This window comes from Halichoerus grypus, chromosome 6 (genome assembly GCF_964656455.1).
Source record: "Halichoerus grypus chromosome 6, mHalGry1.hap1.1, whole genome shotgun sequence".
NCBI classification, from domain to species: domain Eukaryota; kingdom Metazoa; phylum Chordata; class Mammalia; order Carnivora; family Phocidae; genus Halichoerus; species Halichoerus grypus.
Genome location: NC_135717.1, coordinates 44,813,855 through 44,838,578, shown reverse-complemented (window position 1 = coordinate 44,838,578; position 24,724 = coordinate 44,813,855). Strand labels below are relative to the sequence as shown.

Here is a 24,724-nt window from a genome sequence, read left to right as displayed (position 1 = left end):
CAGATCAATCTTTCCTTTAGGTTTCAATTTGGATTGCTAGACATGGCAATATGTGAAAGGATTTCACCTTTTAGTTTCTATTTTATTAGCAAAGTAGGCTTAAGAGTTCCCTAGACGTTATGTGGAACTATACAGATTAGGTACATTTGTCATGACCTCTAAATAACCACAGAATCTTCTACTTGCTCAGCAATATTACATTCCCCTACAGTTCCTGCATCTACACAATGAGGTATCAAAACCATCTTCCTTGTTTCTTAAGAGAGTTCTCTTCAAAACTCAACTTATTAAGAAAGTGATAATATTTCTAGTACTTGTGGGTTATATTAAAAACAGAGACTCGTGGAGGAAATTTAGCTCAAAGGGTCTCATTCTCATGACTTTGAACTGCCTCTGAGAAGTGACACGTAAGACACATTGTTAGAATTTCTAGCACATTTTGGGATATTTATAGCACATAACACTAAATGTCCTGTGACAGAGGTATCTGCATTCTTGTTACATCTTCCACAAGGGTGAAAGGGGCTTAGAGTCAGGACCCTTGTTTCATTATTGTTTTATCACCTACAACAGTGCTTCACAATATTTATTCCTTGATGTTAACAGGGTTTAAGAGGAATGAAAAAAATCTATTCATGTAAGAATAGGGGAACTGAGTTAAGAAAATTTAAACAAATTTTAAAATTTCATGTCCTATGAGTCTTCAAAAGCTGGATATATATATTTGAGTTTATTAAGAATACATACAATGTCTTGAACCGCAGCCGCACCCTGTGCTCTCCTGTCTTTAAAATTCTTGTCTGGTACTATGGTGAGCACTGTGAATTGTGTAAGACTGATGAATCACAGACCTGTACCCCTGAAACAAATAATACATTACATGTTAACAAAAAAAAATTCTTGTCTGTTAGTTGAGATATCTGGTTCATCTCAGAACAGGCTCTACTGATTTTCTTTTCTTCTGAGACTGTGTTTTATTTTTTGGATTCTCCGCATTGTCTGTTAACCTTGGATTACATCTTGGGTGTTATGAATTTCAACTTAAGGAGGTTCTCGATTCTATTACGTTTCTCTGATGAATATTGTTTCATATACGTTAGCAGATAATTTGACTCTGAGCCACAAAGTCTACTCCTTAAGAGTCAACTCAGGTCTGAGTCAGATCATTTGTCTTTAGCTTAGATGATTATTTAGCCCCTCTTACACATGGGTTTCAGAGCTCAGTCAGAGATGTGCGTGGAAAGATTTGGGTGATCTTCTCTAGCTCTTTCTCTTATGGGATTCTCTCCATCTCTTCAGCATTCACTTTCCAGCTCACTTGTCAGATGTCCCTAGCTAGACAGACTGTGGGTATCTTCGTGTCTGCTGCCCTATGCCACTGTGCAGGCCACAGAATCTTTATAGCTGTCAGTCTCCAATCCTCTCAGAAAGCATGTACTTCTCACTAGGATCTTTCTGCTACTGTCCACTCTTCAGTGCCTTCAGGTAGCTGTTTTTTGTATTATGTCCAAGATTTTCAGTGGCTTTTTGCAGGGGGTTACATGGTAGAGACTTCGTTTGTTAAACTTAAAAATAACATTCATCCATGTTGTAACTTATATTTTCACTTTTGTGGCATCATTAATGAACAGAATTCCTTAGTTTAAATGGAGACCAATGTTATTTTATTTTTATTTTTATTTTTTTACTTTATGGTTATTGCTTCTTGTGCTCTATTTACCTGATCTGGGTACTTGAGATTTCCTTCTATATTTTCTTCTAGAAGATTTGGTGTTTTAACTTTCTCATTTAGAACTACCATTAATCAGAATTGATTTTTATATATGGTATGAGTAATTGATCAGAATTATTTTACCAGTGAAAACACTCTGATAACTTGATTTTTTAAAAAAATATAGTTAAGTAGCTATAGTTCAATGTAGCTAAGTAACTGCACAGCAAAAAATTCTAAATAAATACTAAATATAAACCCATAATTTGTAAATTTCACTTATGATTAGCACTAACTCAAATATCTCCACGTTAGATACAAGAATCAAAAATCAGCTTGTCACCAATTAATCAGTCTTCAAGTGAAAGTACCAACTATGTTGGACTGTTAAAATGACAGCAACAAAAATGTTTCAATCAAATTAACTTTTCTCAGCAACTAAATTAGGTTTCTCAAGTCAAGCATGTGATTAGAATCCATTTCTCTCTGGTATATATACTTTACACATTAAGTATGCTTGAAATAGTTTTTATTTTGTGAATTAAAATAGAAGAGTAAGCTTTAGTCCTTTCTCTTTATGAATGAAGCTCTAAACATATAAGAATTTAGCAGCCAATCTAGACACTTTTATTCACTGTATCTTAAAACAAATAAAATTATATTATGTCTACAAGTTTACAATATATCTTTGAAGTACCCTATAATCTGTAATACCCTTAATTATCTTTTTATACACCCTTTTCTGTGTACAACAGAAAAACGTAGATAAAAGAGTGAAAATAAACAGCTAAGAAATAAAACTAATGATCAGAATGTTAAAAAGAGAGTAATGACAGATGTTACATTAATAAACAAAACCATGACTTTTATAAGTATTACTTAAAGTTAATATTTATTAGTATCTCTATAAAAAGCTTAGCTTTGTAAAATACTATTTTTCCACTGAACTTAACATGTACATGAAATGCACAGTGGTTTTCCTGGCCTCACCTATATTTAATTTTAAGCTTTCTAAAGCTTAAAGCTTTCTATAGGCCTCACCTATATTTAATTTTAAGCTTTCTAAAGCTTAAAGCTTTCTAAAGCTACTCATCCCTTTTTCCCCAATGGTAATATTTTTCCAAAGTACGCTTCATGACATTAACTACATGGCAAAAAGAAATCGTCTCATCGGTTGTGAAGATTAAAAAGTTCTATAGCTTGACCCCTAGATATACACGGTACTTTGTGATAAAATAAACCAAGTTCTTTATATGTGTCCATTTTATCTGCTGAACTGTATCTCAACACTTCATTTCGATTAGGAAGAAAAAAATTCAAATCAGAGCCTGTGTCAACACCGCCATTATAATTTCAACATTGGTTGACACCTGGGTGCGGTCTCTGATCAGCGACTAGCACTGTAAGTGGGATGAAAAACAATAAAACCAATAACATGTGGTTAAATATCGTCGAAGAACTGATGTAAGCGAGACATGAACACAATGCCAGTGACTCAGCACGTTTTATACGGGCCTTCCCACGCTCTAACCTCCGTTTCTCCCACGTCCCTACTTTCACCTGTACTTGAGTTACGGATGACGTGATGGGTGACGTCTGTGTCCACCTGGCGTCAGCAGGTGCGCGGTCACACGTCACTCCGGGGGCGCCTGGGAGGGGGTTTCTGGAGGGGGACACTGGAGTCAGAGGGCTTGGAGTCCATCTGAATGGCCTCCACATGCCCACAGGCCTCGTCCAATCTCTGAAGGCCTGCACACAACCTAGAGGCCGACCCTTCTCCTTCTCCGCCTGCTGTCACCACGGAGCGTGGCCTGCGCCACGGACCTCACACGGAACTCACACGACGCCTCCTCTGGGGGCGCGAGCCTGACGGCCCTGAACCGCAGCCGCACCCTGTGCTCTCCTGTCTCCAGCTCCCCGACTCGGCCTGCAGCTCTTGGGACTTGTCAGCTTCCGCTTGCACAGGCACTGACGCCTTACATAAACCAAAAATAAACCTTGTCAGTGATAAGGAGAGGCCTCACAGGCCAGCCGCGTGGCGGCAGCAGGGAACCCCGCGCTGCGGGAACGAGGCCACACCGGCGACAGGAACCCGCGGACAGGAACCCGCGGACCGGAAGTCGATCTGCCGCATCTTCCGCCTGGCATGGCTGGAAACGCGGGCTCTGCAAGGGGCCGGCGGCAGGCCTCAGAGGCTCATGGTGAGGGTAAAGGTCAGCTCCCAAATTCAATGGACTGTTTAAGGAACAGCACTGGTTTTGCACACACAGCGCTTGGATAGTACCAGCATGCAGCCCACTGATCCGTGCAGGGGTGCGGCAGCCCAGGGTCTCCCCAGTTCCCGCTCGGTCAGCCCCGTGTGTGTGGACAAAACCAGACAGCCCCGGAGAGGCTCGGGATGCTGGCGGGCTCCAGCGTCCCAGCATCCCCAGGAAGTCGGTCCTCAGCATGTTGCAGTGCGGGGCGCGGGAGCAGACGCGGTCGAGAAGGAAGGGGAGGACGGCCAGATGCTGCAGGATTTGGTGTCAGTAAACTGATTTCAGATCGTATTGAGATTCCTGATCCCATTAATGCTTTATGAGGCCCAGCTCAGGTTTCACGGGTGCACTGCTTGGTCAGCTGTGGCCCCTGTGCCCTTGACCTTTGCTGCTGGACTCGCATTCAGTACGTGTAAGATGGAGTTGGCGTGGGTTTAGCGGCGGGTTTCTCCCCCACGACGGGAGAGAGGCTGCAGGACGGCCTGGCCTCACAGGAGTCCGGCACCATCATCGAGCTGTTAAAGGTCTGGTCCTGTGGTCTCCTGTGAGCAGCTCTGTTACCTGTCCTGGCCTGTCACTGAGTTTGCTGAGGTGGGGGCGGGGGTGGGTGGGTGTTAGGGGCCTACTCGCCGCTGGCACTGAAATGTCCTGAGCACCTGGCCTGGTGAGGCGGGCTGCGCTCGGCCTCCAGCTTCTGCAGATGGACTTTCTGCCACCCGGGGGCCCCCTGCTCCCTTTGTGCTCCATAGTCGTCCAGTATGCCTCCCAGATCCCCAGCCCATCCTCCAGTCCCAGGCAGGGAAACCGTTCCGCACAACCCACTGCATGTGGAAGAGCAAGAGCTCCTTCCCTACTTGGGGGGGCACTGCCCTCAATTGCCCAGATCCCGTGGCACAAGGTCATTGCCTTGTGCATGAGCTACAAACTGAGACCTCACATCCCCCAGGCTTCCCATTACATCAGAGGCACCAAGTGAAGATGGTTGGAGAGATGTATATCTTTTAAAAAAATATTTGAAAAAAAATATGATGTGCCTTTGTCATGGGAACAAACCAGAATGCAGAGGCGGAAGGAACATCAGCTGAGTCAGGAGAACTTGGGGATAAAGTCTTTTTTTCCTTCTGCAAACATTTTTCCTACTCTGTTACTTTGTGGGCATGGTAAAGAGGAGTGTGAATTTCAGGGTGGAGCATATGAGGAGTAGAGTCTCTGCCCAGGAGCTCCTGGCCCACTGTCTGACTAGCCCTCTGCTGCTGGAGGAAGAGGAGAGCAAGAGGTATGAAGATCAGCTTCATCCGTGGTTGTCTGAAGACTCAGGAGCATTTACCAGTTCGACTTCCCCCCTTCTTTACCTTCCTCAGATGCAGATTCCACTGTCTGCTAGATTTTTGACCTGTGATGCAGAATCCTCTGCACTGCCAGCCTTCAGAATGAAGGACAGGGAGCAGCTGCAAGTGTTGGTGGCAACAGGCACCTCTGACAGAACCTGAAGCCCCTGGAAAGGCTGATCCTGAGTTCAAGGGAGGAGGAAGTTGCCTCTGAGCTTCATCTCTCTGCACTGCTCCATGTGGTGGACATTTGAGCTGCCTGACCTGAGAGGGGGGAGTCTCTCCAGATTTCTGCTTTTACTCAAAATAATGTTATTCTCAGATACTTGATGCCCTGTTGGAAATATGATTATTAATCATTCAAATAAAGCATTTGAATGTTAAAAAAGAGGGATATAAGATAACAAAAAGGGGTCAATTCTTCAAGAAGGCATAACAATCTATGATGTATATGCATTTACCAGCAGGGCATCGGAGTATGTGAAGAAAAAACTGATAGAATGGTAAGGAGAAAGATTAATCCACTATTAGAGTAGGAAATTTCAACACAGCTTTTATCAGTAATTGACAGATAAAACAGGCACAAATGAGTAAGGATATAGTTGAACAGCACCATCAGTTGACTGCCTGGACTTCAACAACAGAAGATTACACATTTTTTTTTCAAGTTCACTTGGAACATTCACAAAGATCATATTCTATGGCATAAAGCATATCTTAAATATAAAAGGATAAAAATCATACAGAATAGGTACTCATAATACAATGGGATTAAACTAGAAATCAATATCAGAAAGGTGGCTGGAAAACCTAAGATATTGGAGGTCCAGCAACACACTTTTAAGTAAAACATGGGTCAAAGAAGTCTCCAGAGAAATTAAGAATATTAAAAACTAAATAAAATCAATTTTTTCAATTTGAATGAAGTTTGAATTTGAATATAAAACATGCAGAATTATGGGATGCAGGAAAAGCAATACTTAGAAGGAAACATACAGCATTGAATGTGTACATCAGAAAGTAGATACATCTAAAATCAATAACCAAAGCTTCCACTTTATGAAACTGGAGAAAGAAGAAGAATGCAAATCTGATGAGTGCAGAAGAAAAGAAAAATTAGAGCAGATATGAATGGAAACAGGAAAATATAGGAAGTCAATAAAATCAGAACCTGTTTCTTTTTATTGATGAAAATACCAATAAAATGATAACCTTCTAACCAGGCTAAATAAGATAGGAAAGAGCAAATATAAAAGTTACTAATATCAGAATTGAAGTAGAGCTATCACTGATGATTTCATGGACATTAAAAGAATGATAGAGGAATATTATGAACAACCCTAGGACATAAAATTTGATAAATGATATGTATCAATTCTTTGAAAGACACAATCTAACGAATTTCCCACAAAGAGATATAGGTAATTTATTAAAGAAATTGAGTCAATAATAACTTCCCAAAAAGAAAGCACCAGATATAGTTTCACTGGTGAATTCCACCAAATATTTAAAAAATACCATTTCTTAGTAATTTCTTTCAGAAAATAGAAACAGAGGTAATACTTCATACTTATTCTATGAGGCCAGCATTACCCCAGATAAAGACATTACAGTAAAGGAAAACTTCCTGTAAACAGAAGCAAAATCCTCAATATAATAATAGCAGCTTGACTCAAATAATATATAAGAGAATTCTATACCATAACTAAGTGGGAATTACCTCAGGTATGCAATGGTATTTCAAGATTTGAAAATCAATTAATGTAATCAATTAATGTAATCCATCATATCAACAGGCTAAAGAAGGAAAATCATATGATCATGTCAATTGATGCAGAAAAAACATTTGACAAAACCTAACACTAATTCATAAAAACTCCCTAAAAAGTGGGAATAGAGATGGACTTCCTCAGCTTGATAAAAAACAAAACAAAACAAAACAAAATAAAAAAACCCTACAGAATAATTTACAAGCTAACATCATACATAATTGTGAAAAACTAGAAGCATTCTACCTAAGATCAGGACAAAGCAAAGATGTCTCCACTCATCACTCTTATTCAACCTTATATTGGAAGTCTACCTAATGCAGTAAAACAAGAAAAGGAAATAAAAGTAAATGGGATTGAAGAACTAAAATTGTTCACGGATCACATGATTGTTGAAAAAAAAACTCATGAAAATAAGTGCTTATAACAAGGTTCTCAATATAAGGTTAATAAACAAAAGTCAATTGCTTCCCCATATACTAGCAATAAGCAATTGGAACTTGAAATTAAAAACACAATATAATTTAGCACCAAAAAAAAAAAAAAAAGGATGCACATAGAAATAAATCTAACAAAATGTGTATAAGATCTTTATCAGGAAATACACAAAACTTTGATGAAAAACATTAAAGAAGAACCAAATAAATGGAGAAATATTCCAGGTGCATTAGTAGAAAGATTCAATATTGTCAAGCTATTTCCAACTTAATCTATAGATTCAATGCAATCCTCCCAAAATTCTGGTAAGTTATTTTGTAGATATCAAGAAACTAATTCTAAATTTTATATGGAGAGAAAAATGACCGAGAATGGCCAATACAATATTGAAAAACAAAGTTGGAGACTGACACTACTCAACCTCAAGACCTACTATAAAGCCACAATGATAAAAACATTGCAGTATTGGCAAAATGATAGATAAGTAGATTGATGGGACAGAATAGAGGTCTCAGAAATAGACGCACATACATACAGTCAACTGATCTTTGACAAAGGAGCAAAGGTGGCCTTTTTAACAAATGGTGCAAGAACAACTGGACATCCACAATCAAACCAATAAATCAAGACCCAAAGTTTTTACCTTTCACAAAAATTAACTTAAAATGGACCATTGACCTAAATGTAAATACCAAATCATACAACTTTTATAGAATAATATTGAAGAAAATATAGGTGGCTTTGGATCTGGCAATGACTCTTTAGATATAACACCAAAAGCATGATCCATTACAGAAAAAAATTAATGTTAGATTTCATTAAAGTTTGGAATTTCTGCTCTTTGACAGATAAACTGTTAAGAGAATGAAAAGACAGCCATAGACTAGAAGGAAATCTTTGCAAAACAGATATCTAATAAAAGACTTATCTTCAAAATATATCAAGAAATCTTGAAATTCAACAATAAGAAAAAAAACATCTTAACTAAAAAGAGGAAAGGATCTGTACAGATACCTCATCAAAGAAGGTATACATATGGCAGATAAAGCATCTGAAAAAATGTTTAACATCATGTATCTTCAGGGAATTACAAATTGAAACAATAGTGAGCACCACTAGACATCTATTAGCATGCAAAGTCTAAAATACTAACACCACCAAATGCTGGTGAAGATGCAGAGCGCAAAGAACTCTCATTCGTTGTTGGTGGGAATGCAAAATGGTACAGCCACTTTGGAAAATAGTTTGGCAGTTTCTTACACAACTAACTGTACTCTTGTATGTGTTCCAGCATTTGTGCTTACTGGTATTTATCCAAATTAGCTGAAAACTGGATACAAAAACCTGCACATGAATGTGTATAATATCTTTATTCAAATTGTCAAAAATTAGAAGCAATCAAGGTGTCCTTCAATAGGCAAATTGATGAATCCATACAATGGAGTATTATTCAGTGATAAAAAGAAATAGAGCTGTAAAGCCATGAAGAGACATGGAGTAACCTTAAATGCATATGACTAAGTGAAAGAAGACAATCTAAAAAGGCTCCATACAGTTTTATTGCAACTTGGAACTCTGGAAAAGTAAAAACTATAGAGACAATAAATTATCAGTGATTTTCAAGGGTTTATGGGGAAAAAGGGAGATCTTACAGATGAAGCATGGGATGTTTTTAAGTCAGTGATGTTATTCTGTATTATACTCTAATGGTGGATACATGGCATGATGTATTTGTTGAAACCCTCAGAACTGTAAAACACAGAGTGAACCCTAATGCCAACAATGGACTTTAGCTAATGATAAGCTCTCAATGCTGATTCATCATTTGTAATGAATATGCTATGTTGAGGCAAGATATTAATAATAGCAAGAAAAAAATATAAGCAGGGGTAGGAATACATGGGAACTCTGTACTACCTGTTCAGTTTTCTATATATCTAAGATTTCTTTAAACAAGAATATCTGTTAATTAAAAAAACTTTAATGTACAACCGTTTCTTTTACTAGTAAAGCGTATCTTAAAAAATTTCATATTGTCAGATTTTAATGTTTGTTTTTCTAGTGAATATAAAATATGATTTTGATTTCGGTGCATATTGCTAAGACTGAGAATATATAGATATTATATAAATATACATGCATTCTTACAAGTGTGAGTATTCTTCAATATTTGGTTTTAATACAACTGCATTATAGTAAGCTTGTTTCATAGTCACTTACTAACTGATTTTACAATTTGTTTGTTAGATCTATCAATTACCAAAAGATCTGTATTGAATCTCTAACTATGATGGATTTTTCAATTATTCCTTATTTCTGTCCACATTTGCTTTACATAATTTGAAGGAACATTATTTAGTGCATGCAAGTATAGGATTTCATATTTTCTTGGTGAATTCAAATTTTTTTATCATTATTTGATAGCCCTCTTTAACTTGAGTAATTTAAGTTTTGGCCTAAAATATATTTTACATGATGATAATATAGTTAGACCAACTTTCTTTTGCTTAGTATTTGCTTTATAGATGATATATCATTTTTTTTATTATTTTTCAATCTTCTCTGTCCTAAAGTTTTAGTTTTGTCTCTTGTAAATGGCATATAGATTGATTTATTGGTTTATTTATCTATTCTAACAACCTTGTCTTTTAATTGCAGAGTTAAGTCCGTTGACATATTGTGATTATAAATATATTCAGAGAGTTTTGTTGAAAATAAAGTTTTCAGTTGATAGTTCCCATTGTTGCTGATGAGAGGGTACATTTAACTTTCTTGATCTTTTTCAGGTGTTCTTTGTTTAACTTTGTCTTGTTTTATTCCCTCTTTTTCTATTAACACCTTCTCTGTCTTTGGGATTTAATGTTCCTGTGTAATATGACTAGTTTTATTTTTTCTACATTTGTTGTCTGGAATTCACTGGGTCCTGAACTAGAGTATTAACACTAACCAGAATTTCCAGGAATTTCCCAGCCATTCTCTGACTGCTGTCCTTCCTCTGGTCATTCTCATCTCTCCTCCATGAACTCCAACTCAAACGTTAGACGGCTTCCTCTAGTGTCAGTTTGTCTTCATTCATCTTCCATGTTTTCCACCTGTCTCTTTTGCCATCTTGAAAAGTTTTTCAAATATACAATGTATTTCTTTAGTTCTTTCTTCATCTAGATGAACTGCTATTAAACCTGATTTTTTAAAAAATTTTCATTCATTTTATTTTTCAGGCCTAGGTTTCAATTTGGCTATTTTTTAAATGTTTCATCATTTTTATATATATTTGCTTTTTAATTTTTCTTTTAATAACTTTTTAGCTTGCTTTCTTGTGTGTCTTGTGATTTTCTTTTTAACTGCATTCAATCTTAGCTTTCTTACATTTTTTATGTGAGAATATTCTGCAGAGTGAATCAAAGTGCTATTCCTTCAAAAGAGATTGCATTTTCTTCTATGTATACCATAAACCTGGGGCCACGGTAAATTAATTTTTCTTTTAGAGGAAAATTCAGCCCTTAATTTCATACATGGCTTGGCTTTCTTCTTCCAACCTGGTCCGAGGCCCTTTCCTATCTTACTCTGTGGGTCAGGTTCTTCTTCAGCATGCCACTACACAGAGGTATAGACTTCTGGAGTCCTTTTAGACTCTCTACCCTGGTCATGCCCTTCTTTATCTTCAGTTTTTAAAATGAAAACTCATGTTTGCCAGGTTTTATTAGATATCTTAGAGTAAAATCCAGTGTCCTGTTTTCCTTTTCGATCCCATTTGTACATTGGTTTTCAGTTTTTCAGAATGCTTCACTTCCTTGACAGCTGACTAATGCAGTCTGTCTGTCTTTGTGTGTGAGTATGAGTATGTGTGTGTGAGTGTTTAAATTTTCTTACAGCATTTTGAGTGGTGTTTCAGCAGAAAGGTTTTTGTTTGGGGCACCTGAAAGCTATCCTTTCTCCTCTCCTTTCTGTTGTTGTTACATACTTTTCTGAACTCTCCATCCAAACTGGCCTGTCCTTCTAGACATAGGTCAGTGCTTCAGGTTATTTCCTTTTGCTGCTCATGAAAACGAACTTCTCCTAGCACTTCTGGGCAAGATCAATTAATATATACAATGCAATAATGAAGTTACTGTCATCACATAAGGAGAAAGCCGCTGGGATTCAAATCTTCAGGATCAGTCATGTGCCTGTGGCAGGGTCCTTTGGTATCCATGGAACTTCGCCCACATTTTCTTCTATAAAACCAGGGTGCGAAGATCACGTGAGACACTGTATGTGAGACTGCTTCATTATACGCAATTCCCCCTACAAGTACAAGTTATTTTGGTTTTTCACCTAAAGAACTGTGGGTCCTAAAACTATATGAGCCAAAGTCATAAGTAATAGGGATAATTTTAAGGAGTTATGTAAATTTATAAGTAAAGATTTTTTTTTTTTTTTTTAAGATCACTGGGGTTTTAGTGCCTCTCTGGATCAGTCTTTAGAACTTACATGCTTGGGGCGCCTGGGTGGCTCAGTCGTTAAGCGTCTGCCTTTGGCTCAGGTCATGATCCCAGGGTCCTGGGATCGAGCCCCGCATCGGGCTCCCTGCTCGGCAGGAAGCCTGCTTCTCCCTCTCCCACTCCCCCGCTTGTGTTCCTGCTCTCGCTAACTCTCTCTCTGTCAAATAAGTAAATAAAATCTTTAAAAAAAAAAAAAAGAACTTACATGCTTTATTCTGCCTGCTCATACATGTGCAGAGAATATGTTTTACACCACAAATGCATCATCTGTCCTCGTGAATGTTTGGAAAAGGCAGCAAAGAACATCTCCTTTGTAATGTAGCTTCCTCATCATCAGCACTGAAATGGAATCACAAAGCATAGTTAATTTCATTTCCAGAATTTTTATAATAGTAGGACAGCTGTTCAGCATAACTTTTCCTGTTGCTTTTCAATTTATGGTACATATGATAAAATAAATTTGGAAGTAAAGGCCAATCAGCTTGGATGAACTTTATGAAATTTAATTTGGCTGTGTCAGGGGTTTATTTTTCATTGGAACATTTTCAGTCTCACGGACACTGGTTTTGAGCCAGTTATCAGTTTCCTAACCTGGTTTAAGATACAATTTTAAAATGAAGCTGAAAGACAATAATTATATGAAAAGCTGGTTTAGAAATCCTCATTGGTAACATGTGCTTGGGAAAAGGGTAGATTCTGTTTTTATAAACCCACTACTTACGTTGCCCATTTTGATACTCAAGTGTAATTTTTTAAATCAAATATTCTGCTGGTAAGAAATGAAATATTCAAATGCACCAACATTAATATTTTGCAGAAAGTCCCATCTCTATGACCATTGTTGCATGTTAAAACATAAGAAAGCCTGGAATCTTGAAGCGGGAGAGATAAAGTCATTTGTTCAGGTGGGTAAATGGAAATTAACCTAACAATGGGATTGATTATATTAATTTGGTGTTTCAGCTTGACAAATTATAATTATAAATACATGGCTTCCATTTCTTGTTTCTGTAAATAATGGCCAGAAGTGAAAAAGGATGTAGCTAGTAAAGATCAGATTAGACCACTAATTCTTCTTCTTGAAGCATTTTCAGAAAACAGAATTTACATTATTCATAGTGCTTAAAATGCCAAGGAACAGCCAAACTTCGGCCTCAGCTGGCCTCCAACACCTGGTTTTTAACCACATCATTTTTTTTTCTTCTTTTTGGTAGGATGATAAGCATTTTGAAATTCAGAAAGCTTCCATGAATTTTAAGTGTGGGTGGATCTCAGAATACCAATGATACAAATGTGTTGAGAAATTACATTAACTTTAGGGTTTTATGACTTCATCTCCCTTTCAGAAAGAATCATACCTTTAATTACTATTTGTTCAGAACCCTTTGAACATTACAGTAGTAGAACAAGAAGGCCAACTGATAGGAAAAATATCTCAATCTATGTCCCATTTCCAGGGGACAGAAGATCATCTCTCAGATTTGAAGTGAGAAAACTTTCTTTAAACAGGAGCCAATAAGCAACATCTGTGCACAACTAATCCTGAACCTGAACCAACTCTTCTCTATATTTTAGAATGTGCCTGTTTCCTCTCATCTTACTTTTCATTTCATAGGCCCCGGCAGCCAAGCACGGTGCAAAGGACTACTTTGTAATCATTTTATTTATCCATAAGCAGGACATTTACAAAATCCCTTAAGAACTCATACTCACAGATTTGTAGCTCAATTAAGCAGATTCAAGTAGTCTAGATAGACTGGCTAAGGAACATATAAGGCTCAAATCCCAAAAGATTCTAGGATCTCATGCAGTTTGTTGTAACAAAAAGCCTCATTTTCTTGCACTGGTACATGTTCTTCAAAACATTTGGAAAGGAAGCTACATCTCTGACAAATGAGGTAACTACAGTTGAATTTTGCAGCCCCAAATTTTCTCCATACCCTGTCTTTAGGAACATGGGCATAGGGTCAGGACACACAGTCAATATCCTCATTATTTGATGTCCAGTAGACTGAAAGATCCTTTTCCACTCATATGTAGCCAGGTGTTGAAGAGAGAGAAGTTCAGGTGCCTGTAACCCACTGTTGTTTCCCCCAGCACAGATATTATTGGTTGGGTAAAAATGATGGAAACTAATGAGTGTTTGAGGTCCTATTTGGTCCCAGACACAGTGCTAATTTTTATCTGCTTTGCCTAAGATGATTCTCAACACTACCCTATGAGGAAGGTCCCAAGAAGAAAAGAAGGCTGAGGTATTTTTTATTAAAGAATGAAAGTGAGAGGAAAGAGGGAGAGAGAAGGCAAAGAGGAGGAGAAAAAGGAAAACGCATTCAAGACCATGTACCTATTATGTGGCATATTAACACTTTATCCAAGGTCACGTGGCTAGTACAATTGGCAGAGTGAGTAAATATGTGGTTTGTGTGACACCAAAACTTGTGCTGTTTACTGCTCATGTTCACTTCATGGTCTGTCCACTAAAAACTTTCTTATAAAATCCTCACCCTCTTTCCCTATTGGAAGGCTGGATGAAGGGCTCAGAGGTCATAGGGAGAGCAACACCACATAGTAGAAGGGGTCTGGGTCTCTGAAACAATGCATAGAAGGTTGTCTTAGAGACACGCATGAAGAGCTATTTGAGCAGGAAGTAAACGTCTACTGGTGAAGGGCTGGGCATTAGGAATCATTTATTAGAGCACTTACCTCACCCTGAATGCAGACCCGAGCAGATGGCGTAGCATTGTACATCCCAACCTCCTCTGGCTATGTTCCTACCCCCATTTTTTCTATTTGACAAAAAGGCCTAATCAGGTGAACTAAACCCTACCAGTGTGCTAGCCTCTCACAATTAGCAATGCCTCTGTCCCTGAAGACCAAGTCTTGAAAATTTCACACCTGGAGGCATATCAAGAAAAGGTGTCAGGGAAACATCTTAACCCTCAGCACATCATACTGTGTAGGCAGTTGCCTGTTTACATACTGGATGTCTCAGTCTTATGCACATTCCATTCCATGCTCTGCCAACACTGTAACAGACAAGTAATAAGAAAAATAAGGTGACCAGTCTGTTGATTCTTAAAATTTTATTGTGTGTGGATGCAAGCACTCATTTGTTATTCAATGTAAAGCTGTAAGAGAGAATAAACTCTCTCCCCACCTTCCCAAATACAGACAAATATTTCTAATCTCTATGGAAAATCTAAAGAAACAGGCATCTCCAAAGAGTGTGCCAATGAGAGCTTCACCTCCTTATAGATTTCTACGATCACAGGTCTCAAGTTGAGTTCTCGAGCCCACAAATTATCATACTCACAGCAGGGTAACATCTCCGTGCTGCTGTTACGGTTATTAATGCAGTTACTATTGAGAATTCTGTTGGCTGCATGCTTGACTAAGGATATGAGTTTATCTTCACAATATCCCTGGTAGGCGGACAGGTGATGACTTTTATTAACACCATTTCAGTGATGAAAGAGCCAGGAAAGAATGCAAAGGCATTTCCCAGCATAATGCAGCAAATCTAAAGCAGAATTAAGTTCAGAACTCAGAATATTTCAGTTGTTAGTGTACACTTAGGCTGATTCCCTGCCATACAAGTGCTGGGACAGAATCCCTGTAGTTGAGCAAGATCTCCAAGGGCAAAAAAGAAAAAAAAATGCTAATAGCCTTGGTGGTAGATTTAAAAGACTCTATGACCTTTTATTTTAGTGTATAGGTGTGTCCTAATAGAGCTGTGAGTGTGAAGGAGGAGAGGGATCAGCCTGAAATACATTTCCTACAAAGGACATTTCAGCATTGATCTAGGAAGCATGTAGGAATGTTCCCCAACATTCACGGCATACCACTGTGAGTTTATTTCTGATCTTCTGGCATTGGAAAGACTTAGCATAGTAATTCAGAATCACTGAAGGAGAGGAATCCCTGCCCAAATCCCAACTAATGCTAAATGTCCCCCATCTCAAAGGCTTGCTACACATGTAAGGTGAAAACCATCCTCTTTTCTGACTTACCAGGCCCCTCAGTGATCCATTCCCAAATTCTCCTTTCGGATATATGCTCCTGCCACATACAAACATATTCTGAACTATACACCAATCACCCTATTTCTTATCCCATTAACTCCCTGGAACTCCTCTGTCTTCATACATTCTATGTTTATTCCATCCAGTGGGGAAAATCTTTATCTTCATGTGAATCTACATGTCAGAGTCCCTTTTCATCCTTAAAAGACCTTCTCTGAAATATTGCAGCTTCTCTTGAATCACAAAATTACCTTTTTGGGTCATTCACTTCCTCTCTTGCTTCCCATAAGATTTTTCAATGGCTTGTGAACTCTTGGAATATAAAAACTGTCATGTTCAGTTTTTTTTTTTTTCCAGAACTAGCATTGTATTTTGTATGCAGCAAATATTCAATTAAGTGCTTCTTGCTTAACCAGTTTTTAATGTAGCTTCTTGCTTCTCCAGTTTTTTTTTTTCTTTCTACCTCTTCTGGTAGACTTAAAAGTTGGAATGAGACATGAATTCTTTATAGGACACAGAAGGGTAACAGGGTCTAGAAAATACTATATATATTTGGTGGCATTAGTCATTTTGGATCAAGGATTTTTTGTTTGTTTGATTTGACTATTGCTTATTTATTTTATTTGATCCTCCCTCCATTATATACATGTTAGGATTTCATGTTTTCCAAAGACATTGTTAGCATATCAGGTGCTCTTTTCTCTAGGTCTTTAAGAGACTATTTAAAATTACATCCACATGCCAATAATGTGTGAGATTGACCTGTGAGTCCCTTTCAGAAAGATGAAAAGATACATTCATGTTTCTAAAGGGATAGTTACACTTAAAAAAAAATAGAGAAAAATAAAAAAGATGCCTAAGTTGAACTTCCCTAGAAAAAAAATATATATATAGCCAAAGTCATTAGTACTGGAAGAAATGATCATTATAAGTTACTGGAGTTGGAACAGCTATTACTACAAAAAGCATATTGTAAAAATACAGGCGATTTCAAACATTTTGTCCAGCTTATTATGTAAGCAAGATAGCATTACACTGGATGATCCCCACACCTTTAGACTTTTGGGACATTCTGTCCTTTGAGATTTATATAAAATTGCTCAAATCTCTATCCCATTTTTAATGGAAAATTCAATATTCATATTCAAATTCATATGTCCAAGGTCTCTTGTGTTGGGATGAGATTACTTTATTGAAGGCTATGGTATTTGTCACGTATATTTATAACTCCCTTTATTCTTTATATGTGCAGATTTTAGAAGTTCAATGTGATCAATCCATATTCAAAGGCACAAACATCTATCAGAGAAAAAAAAAGTTTACAGAAATAAAGTTTGCTGTTGTTGGAGTTGCATTCAATAGACTCTAACTGTAGTTAATAGCAAAAAAAGATTAGTATAGGGGAAGAATTTCTGGTGGGATTTGGGGAATTAAAAAAAGCCAATATTTAAGGTGTAGGGGTACCAGGCCTCATAATAAATCTTCACTTCAGAGTGTTGTCATCAACATGATCTTGCTGCCAAAAATCTGTACCCATTATTTATTTTTCTATTTAAATTCCAAATCCTGGGAGGAACATGAATGGCCCAAATTAGAACAAGGGTCCTATAACTAGAGTCTCTTCCTGCTTTATAATTAGGCCAAGGAGGAGCAGAAGGAGCTACTCAAATCCTGCTTCTGTGGAGTTGCAGTCTTTCTTAGAAAAGGGAACAACTGTGTGTGGAGAGCCTCTTCAGGAGGTGTTGAATATAAAGATTATGTGGTTTGCCTCCTCACTTGACAGATGAGGACACTGACTCCCTGAGAGCTGAGTGGCGTGTGGAAGGCCACGAGTTGGAGGCTGAGATCTAAGTGGAAGGAGGCCTTCTAACTCCCATTCCTTTACTGTGTCTACCCCGCCTGGAGATGCATTTGGGGCCTTTTATTACAAAGATTAGAAGAATGAGTAGAATATTAAACCATTTGGCATTTTGGGGAAGGAATTCTATGTTTTGAACTTAGAATCTGAGAAGGTTTTCAAGCATGTATAATACATACGAGGTACCTCTATTTCCTTGCCCTATTCCCCATACCACCACTGGACAGCAGAAGCCATAGGAATAAAAACTGTTAGAGGAATAAAAAACATCCCACAATATAATCCTCTCAGCTGCCCAGACTTCAGCCTAACCATCATGTGGAATTTGAGGCCTTCACTTACATATCTGATCAGTTTCTGGGTCCTGATCTGATATACACTCAAGTTCGAGGCTCATGGTCCCAGTCCACTCGCTCATAAAGTTGGGTCTCTACAGCAACAGTATCACTGTCGTGGAGAATCTGTTAGAGATTTAATTTTTTTAGGCACATCCTAAGATCTGCTGAGTTGAACACTTGGGGTCAAGGCCCAGTGATCTGGCTTTAACTAGCCTTCCTGGTAATTCTAATACACATTCAGGTTTGAGAATCACTGCTTATAGCTATTGATAGAAACCCTGTCTGGCAATTACATCTTTATAGGCCTAGCTTCTCATTTTACTTTCAATTGATAAACCTTATAGAATACATTCTATATGCCCAGTGCTGTTCTAAGTATTTTAGAAATACTAACCCATACAATCGTCATAACAGCCCTAACACGTAAAAGTGACATGATCTCAGTTTTATATTGGAGAAACTCATCATATTATGAAGTTTAACACTTGCTTTATTATTTTTCCTGTATTGTCCTCCAAAACAGTTGTTTGTTTTTGCCTACCCCAACCACACTGGAACAAACATGTGGCACAAATGTCATAATCAAGAAGAACTATTAAAATGAGTGAATGTAGGAATGAATGAATGAATTCCTGTCATACATGTGAGAAAAATGACTTTTATAGAATTCTCAAAAGGTCATGCCAGGTCATGCCATAAACCTTTTTCTGACTCTATAATATATACCTTCACATGGTTCAGTGAGGACAGAGAACATCAGTCAAAACTTTCCACATTGCACGTACCTGGGCTATTGAGCTGGTTGATTAAAAGATAGAGGAATCTGAGACCTGAACAGCAGGTGGACTTTTAGAAAAGAAGCTGCAAATAAAATTTATTCAAGTCTGAGAAATAGAATCTCATTCAGTTTCAGGACTGAGGAATTGTAGGTAGAGACACAAATAAAAAACTTCCTTTTGCATTGTGCTAGAGGCTGAATGCTTGTGTCTCCCCCAAATTTCTCTCAGTGTGATGGTCTTAGGGGATGGGGCCTGTGGGAGGTGGTTAAGTCATAAGGGTGGAGTGTCCTTATAAACAAGACCCCACAGAGCTCCCTCACCCCTCCTACCATGCGAGGACACAGAGAAAAGATGGCATCCATGAACCAGGAGGCAGTCCCTCACCAGACACACAGAATCTGCCAGCACCTTGATCTTGGACTTCCAGCCTCCCGAGTTGTGAGAAATCAATGTCTGTTGTGTGTCAGTCACTTCATCTATGGTTATGTTTGTTATAGCAGCTGAATGGACTAAGACACATTGATAAAAGACTTGCCGTGGGAATGAGGCCGATGGTCACACCCTGGTGTCTCACTCATAACCAGAAGAAGGCAGGTGATGGAAGGCAAGTGTCATCTTCAAATAGGAAGGCCTTTTATATTTCAAGGATAGCGCAACATCTACCAAGTGTCATGTCTGTGGTGGAGGTAAGAGTTAAAACGTCATGATCTGACCCATGTCATATCTGAATAGAACATGTGGTAGCAGAGTTTCCTTGCTCCTACAAGATTACAGACCAGGATTCAGAGCTGTAATTTGGGATTAGGAAGATACAATAGAACATACTGGCCTAACAGAAGATATTACCATATAACAGATCTATGCTCTCCATTAAAATATACTCCTGAAATAAGTCACTGGTTGAGTTTAACAGCAAATTGGATTTGACAGAAGAAAAGTCAATGCACTTAGATGTGGATTTACTTATATTGTGCAACTTGAAGGAAAATGAAAAAAATATTTATAGTAAGTAGTGGCAACATTACATGAGAAATAGGCAAACTCACAATGAGATAAAAGTATTAACTTAGAAATCAGAGAATCACTTGACAACATGAACAATAAATGTGACTTTGTGAATATCTGCAGGGTTCCATGCCCCGTTTCTGCAGTTAACTTCAAGGGTTAAGTGAGAAGGATTATAAGTAGCTAGCTTTCCACCCATGCTGACATCACCAAGGCACCTAACTTCTGGCAGAGGGAACTCTTCATCAGTCTCCTGGCCTAGCAAGCCACATCCTGCAAGATAGGTTTGAGTTATGTTTTTCCTTTTTCATGGTCATCAAGCAGCCTGAGTCTTAGTCCCCACTGATGCTAGAAAAGTGATGTGATGATGCACAGAAATTCTCCTGTGACATCAGCAGGAAAGCATTGAGGAAAGTGACCGTAGACATCCTGGACAAGACAAGACCGTTACCTTGACTTGGGGACAGGTAGCTGTGAACTTGGCATTGTTACTTTCCCATCCTGCTGATCTGTCCTGATGACAAACTTAACACGTAAGGGGGGGTTTGCAAGCTTGCCCCAATGGGCTCTGCCAAATGAGCCCAAAGAGGAATAGTTGTAAGATATACTGAAGACAAGCACTTCTGGGACAAGTTCTCATGTGAATTAATAGCAAAAAAAAAAAAAAAAAGAAGAAGAAGAAAGAAACTTTCCTGGTGGCTTGCTTTCATTTAAATCATCTCATATTTTTCATGAGTACATCAATATACCAGGGTTAGAAATACAAAAAAAAAATTTATGAATTCCATGGGATGAATACTTGAAGTAATAACATTTGCCTTGTGAAGTGGTATCAGATTTCTCTTGCACACAGGACCCCTCCAAGCAAGAATATCATTGCACGAACAAGGAGTCATTTCGTTGTATGGCTGTGTGGACGTGACCCTAACGAGAAGATCGTCAGGCTTCAGCTTTGGTTTAGAATTCACTGACAGTTTGAGTGTGGGCTCAATCTTTCTGCTACTATTGGAACCCAAGCTGCATGCTGAGTTAACTAACAGAAAGACCGGAGCTTTGAGCCTGTTTTGGATATTTCTAGTTCTCTCCATTTTATTTTCATTGATAAATATTATTTTTGTATCTTGACCAAAGTTTATTTGCATACAAATTATTTGCATACTAAGATCATTTTGGTGAATAAAAGACTGGGAACCCTAGGAATCAATTACTTCCCATTAATCCATGGTTAAGCAGTGTCCTTTAAAAACTGACAAATCCCTCTTTTCTTTATTCTTAAATCCCATATAGCTTTCTGTTGCTTAACTACTCATTTTTTTTGCCTCTCAATAAACACGAAGAACACTTTCTATTTCTTGCTGTAAGTTAGTGCTATTTATATTTTAAAAATTCTAGACCCCTTCACAAGTCACTTGAGACCCAGTGGCAAGAATGAATTACCCTGAACTGTCTGTCTCTCTCCTGACAGGTCTGCCTGAAAAGCAGCTTGCCTGGAGCTGAATTCATTGTTACTTCGCTATCTGAGAGCTAGCTAGCAAGAGACACTTTTACAAATTTTTAACATAAGGCATAAAATGGAATTCAACAGAAACTGATTTTTCCTTTTTTAAAAATTCCTGACTTTGACCAAATTTAGAGGCTGACATATTTTGAATTGCATAGTGTACATACTGTTGTATTTCTTTGAAGTTTAATCTTAAAATCATTGCTCTAGGGAAATCGTTGCTCTAGGGAGAAATATATTAAGGTTTATTGGCAAACACATTTCCCCTGATTTCCTTTTATCCTAAAATAAAAAGATAAATTAAGACTTAGCACACATGTTAGCATTTAGTATTTGGTATAGCTTTGACCTTGCATAGCCAAATAATGATTGGTAACCTGTAGCAACCAATTATAATACATGTCTGGATATTGTGCAATTTTAAATTAGTAGAATGGCTAAACTGGAGTTAAAACAGAAAAAAAAATGTTTATTTTCTAGACTAATGACATAATCTAGAATATCTGAAGTGAATGTTAGTGTATGTTATCCAGAGTCAATTTTACAAAACTAATATGGAAGTCCAGGTTCTTTTATTCATCCTAGAAATAAATCTATGTTCTGATTATCTCTATAATAATTACGCAACTTGTGATACAGTGTTTGTTTCCGACAATCAATCCGGCATTTTTTCATGATCTCTCTGTTCCTTGAGTAAGCCACAGGCAAACAAACACATAGTTGAGATGCTCAGAGTTGCCCATGTGCCCTGGGGAATGTCAAAGATAAACATTTTTCTAAATGTTAGCATTCAAAATCCTCCTTTTACATTGAACGTTCATGTTTCAGGAGAGAGAATATCCAACCCTGGTAAAATTGAATCTATAGAACCTGCAATTCTTGCCTATATTTGAAATTTTATTTTATTTTTTTATTTTTATTTATTTTTATTTTTTTAAAGATTTTATTTATTTATTTGACAGAGAGAGACACAGCGAGAGCAGGAACACAAGCAAGGGGAGTGAGAGAGGGAGAAGCAGGCTTCCCGCTGAGCAGGGAAGCCCGATGTGGGGCTCGATCCCAGGACCCCGGGATCATGACCTGAGCCGAAGGCAGACGCTTAATGACTGAGCCACCCAGGCATCCCTATATTTGAAATTTTAAAATCAACTCTTATCACAATGCTTTTCCCAGTTAATAATAGTAATAATGGAATAATAATAGCTAATATTTATTTATTTCCTTGGAATGTGCCATACATCCTGTTCAGCACTCTTTTTCCTTACTTAATTCTCACAACAACCACATGAAGTTAGCAGGTCTATTTTACAGGCAAAAAAAATGCATAAAGGTTTTTCGAGGTTGCATTATTTATCATCACAAAGTGAGTCCATGGCGAATTTCCAATTCAAAGGAAGACATCTCTAACCCAGTGCCTGAAGTCTTCCACACCAAATGCTTTTGTTAATCATCAGTTTCAAAATAATAAAAAAAGTTAATAAAAAGATTTCTGTTTCAGTTCTCCTTTTAAGTATAGTGTAACACGTTTCTTAATAATTGTAGCCTAGAAGTCTGATCTCATCCTAGAGCCACATTTAACCTTTTTACTAAACCAAGTCCTCTTGATTTCCTCACTGTATGATTTTTCTCCAATACATTTATTTCTCTCACTCTCCCTCATTGCAGCATAATTCAACCTACAAACCTATCTTGTTGGATTACTGAAAAAAAAAAAAGCTTTCTAAGGGGTCTCCCTGGCACTACTGGGCAGCATCTTTCCATAATCCATTCTCTACAGCCATAGGTGTCTTTTTAAAACACAAATTTGATGTCAGATACCTACCTTAAACAGTTCGTTGGTGCTCCATGGATCTTAGGATAGCACTACAATACTCAGAATAACTTGAGTGGTCTTGTGTAGTCAGCCTTCTTCATGAGTCACCCCAAGCTCTTTTTCTTCCAGCCCCAATGGGGGACCGGGCTTCTCAGTCCCTCATACGCATGTTGCTTTGACAGACCTCCCACATGTGCATGTCCTCTTCCTTCTACATAAATTGTTCCTCTGTCCTCTTCCACTGCTAACCTACCCTCACCCTCCAGATCTCAGCTGAATTGTAATTTTCCCCAGAAAACTTTTCCTGACCTCCCTGAATATTTCCAAACCCTTATGACAATTTGGCATAGCCCCATGTTTCTCTTATTAGCATTTTTCACAGATTTGTAAAGTCTGCTCCTGTGTTGTGTGCTCCATAGGACATTATGCTTTCCTCCGACTCCAGATCTAATTCACATCACGTGCATTAGAGGCACTTGATAAGTATTTCTTGAATGAGTGAATACCACTCATCAGCAATGGAATTTAGAATTTCTAAGTCCTAAGAGTTAAGTGCGTGTCAATTATTGACTAGTTAGGCCCTTTTAAAAGTTTAATTAAGATGAATAGATACACACAGAGATCAGTCCATACATTTTCTTCTATAATTTCATCACACAAGCTTCCTACATTATATGATTATTGCCATATAATCAAAGCATTTTATAAATTTTTTAAAGTTTTCTTTTTTTAAGTAATCTCTACACCCAACATGGGGCTCAATCTCACGACCCTAAGACCAAGAGTCACACGCTGTTCTGACTGAGCCAGCCAGGCGCCCCAAAGCATTTAATATTTTGAATAACTGCTTTATTTACTTATGGATTATTTATAAGTATGTTTCTTAAATTCCAAGCATGTAGAGGGCTTCTATTTATCTTTTTATTATGAATATTTAGCTTAAGTTCACTGTGATTGGTAAACATATCCTGTGAGATGTAAATCCTGTGAAACTTGTTGAAACTTGATTTATGTACTTAGAAATGTTTCATTTTTAAGGTATGTGCCTTGTGTATTTATATTTTGCAGGATCTGGGTACAGAATTTTATAAATATCCACAAAATTAATGTATTATTCATATTGTTAAATTTTTCTCTGATTCTTCAGTTAAAACTTTTATCTGATTGTGACTTTGTTTCTTATGGGGCTTTGCAATTGCTTACTACATATATTTAGTTTTTCTAATTTTTCTTCAAAGTGAATAATATAATTTGATCCATATCTAAGTGCATTGATTTTAATTTTGTCACATCCAATCTGCTATTAGGCCCTTCCAATGACTTACTTCACAACTGTATTTTTTTCTAGAGATTCTGTTTGTTTCTTTTTATAACTTTTGTTCTTTGCTGAGATTTTGTATTTTTTTACTCATTGTGAGTATAT

At 37.6% G+C, this 24,724-nt stretch overlaps 1 long non-coding RNA gene across 1 annotated transcript; it reads right to left on the bottom strand.

The window, feature by feature from the left end:
- Positions 1 to 711: 711 nt before the first annotated feature.
- LOC144382090 (uncharacterized) lies at positions 712 to 23,560 on the bottom strand. Its single transcript, XR_013448492.1, has 3 exons — positions 23,311 to 23,560; positions 12,191 to 12,324; positions 712 to 859 (listed from the first exon to the last, which is right to left on the bottom strand). It is a non-coding gene; the product is annotated as an uncharacterized LOC144382090 (long non-coding RNA).
- Between the last annotated feature and the right edge of the window lie 1,164 nt (positions 23,561 to 24,724).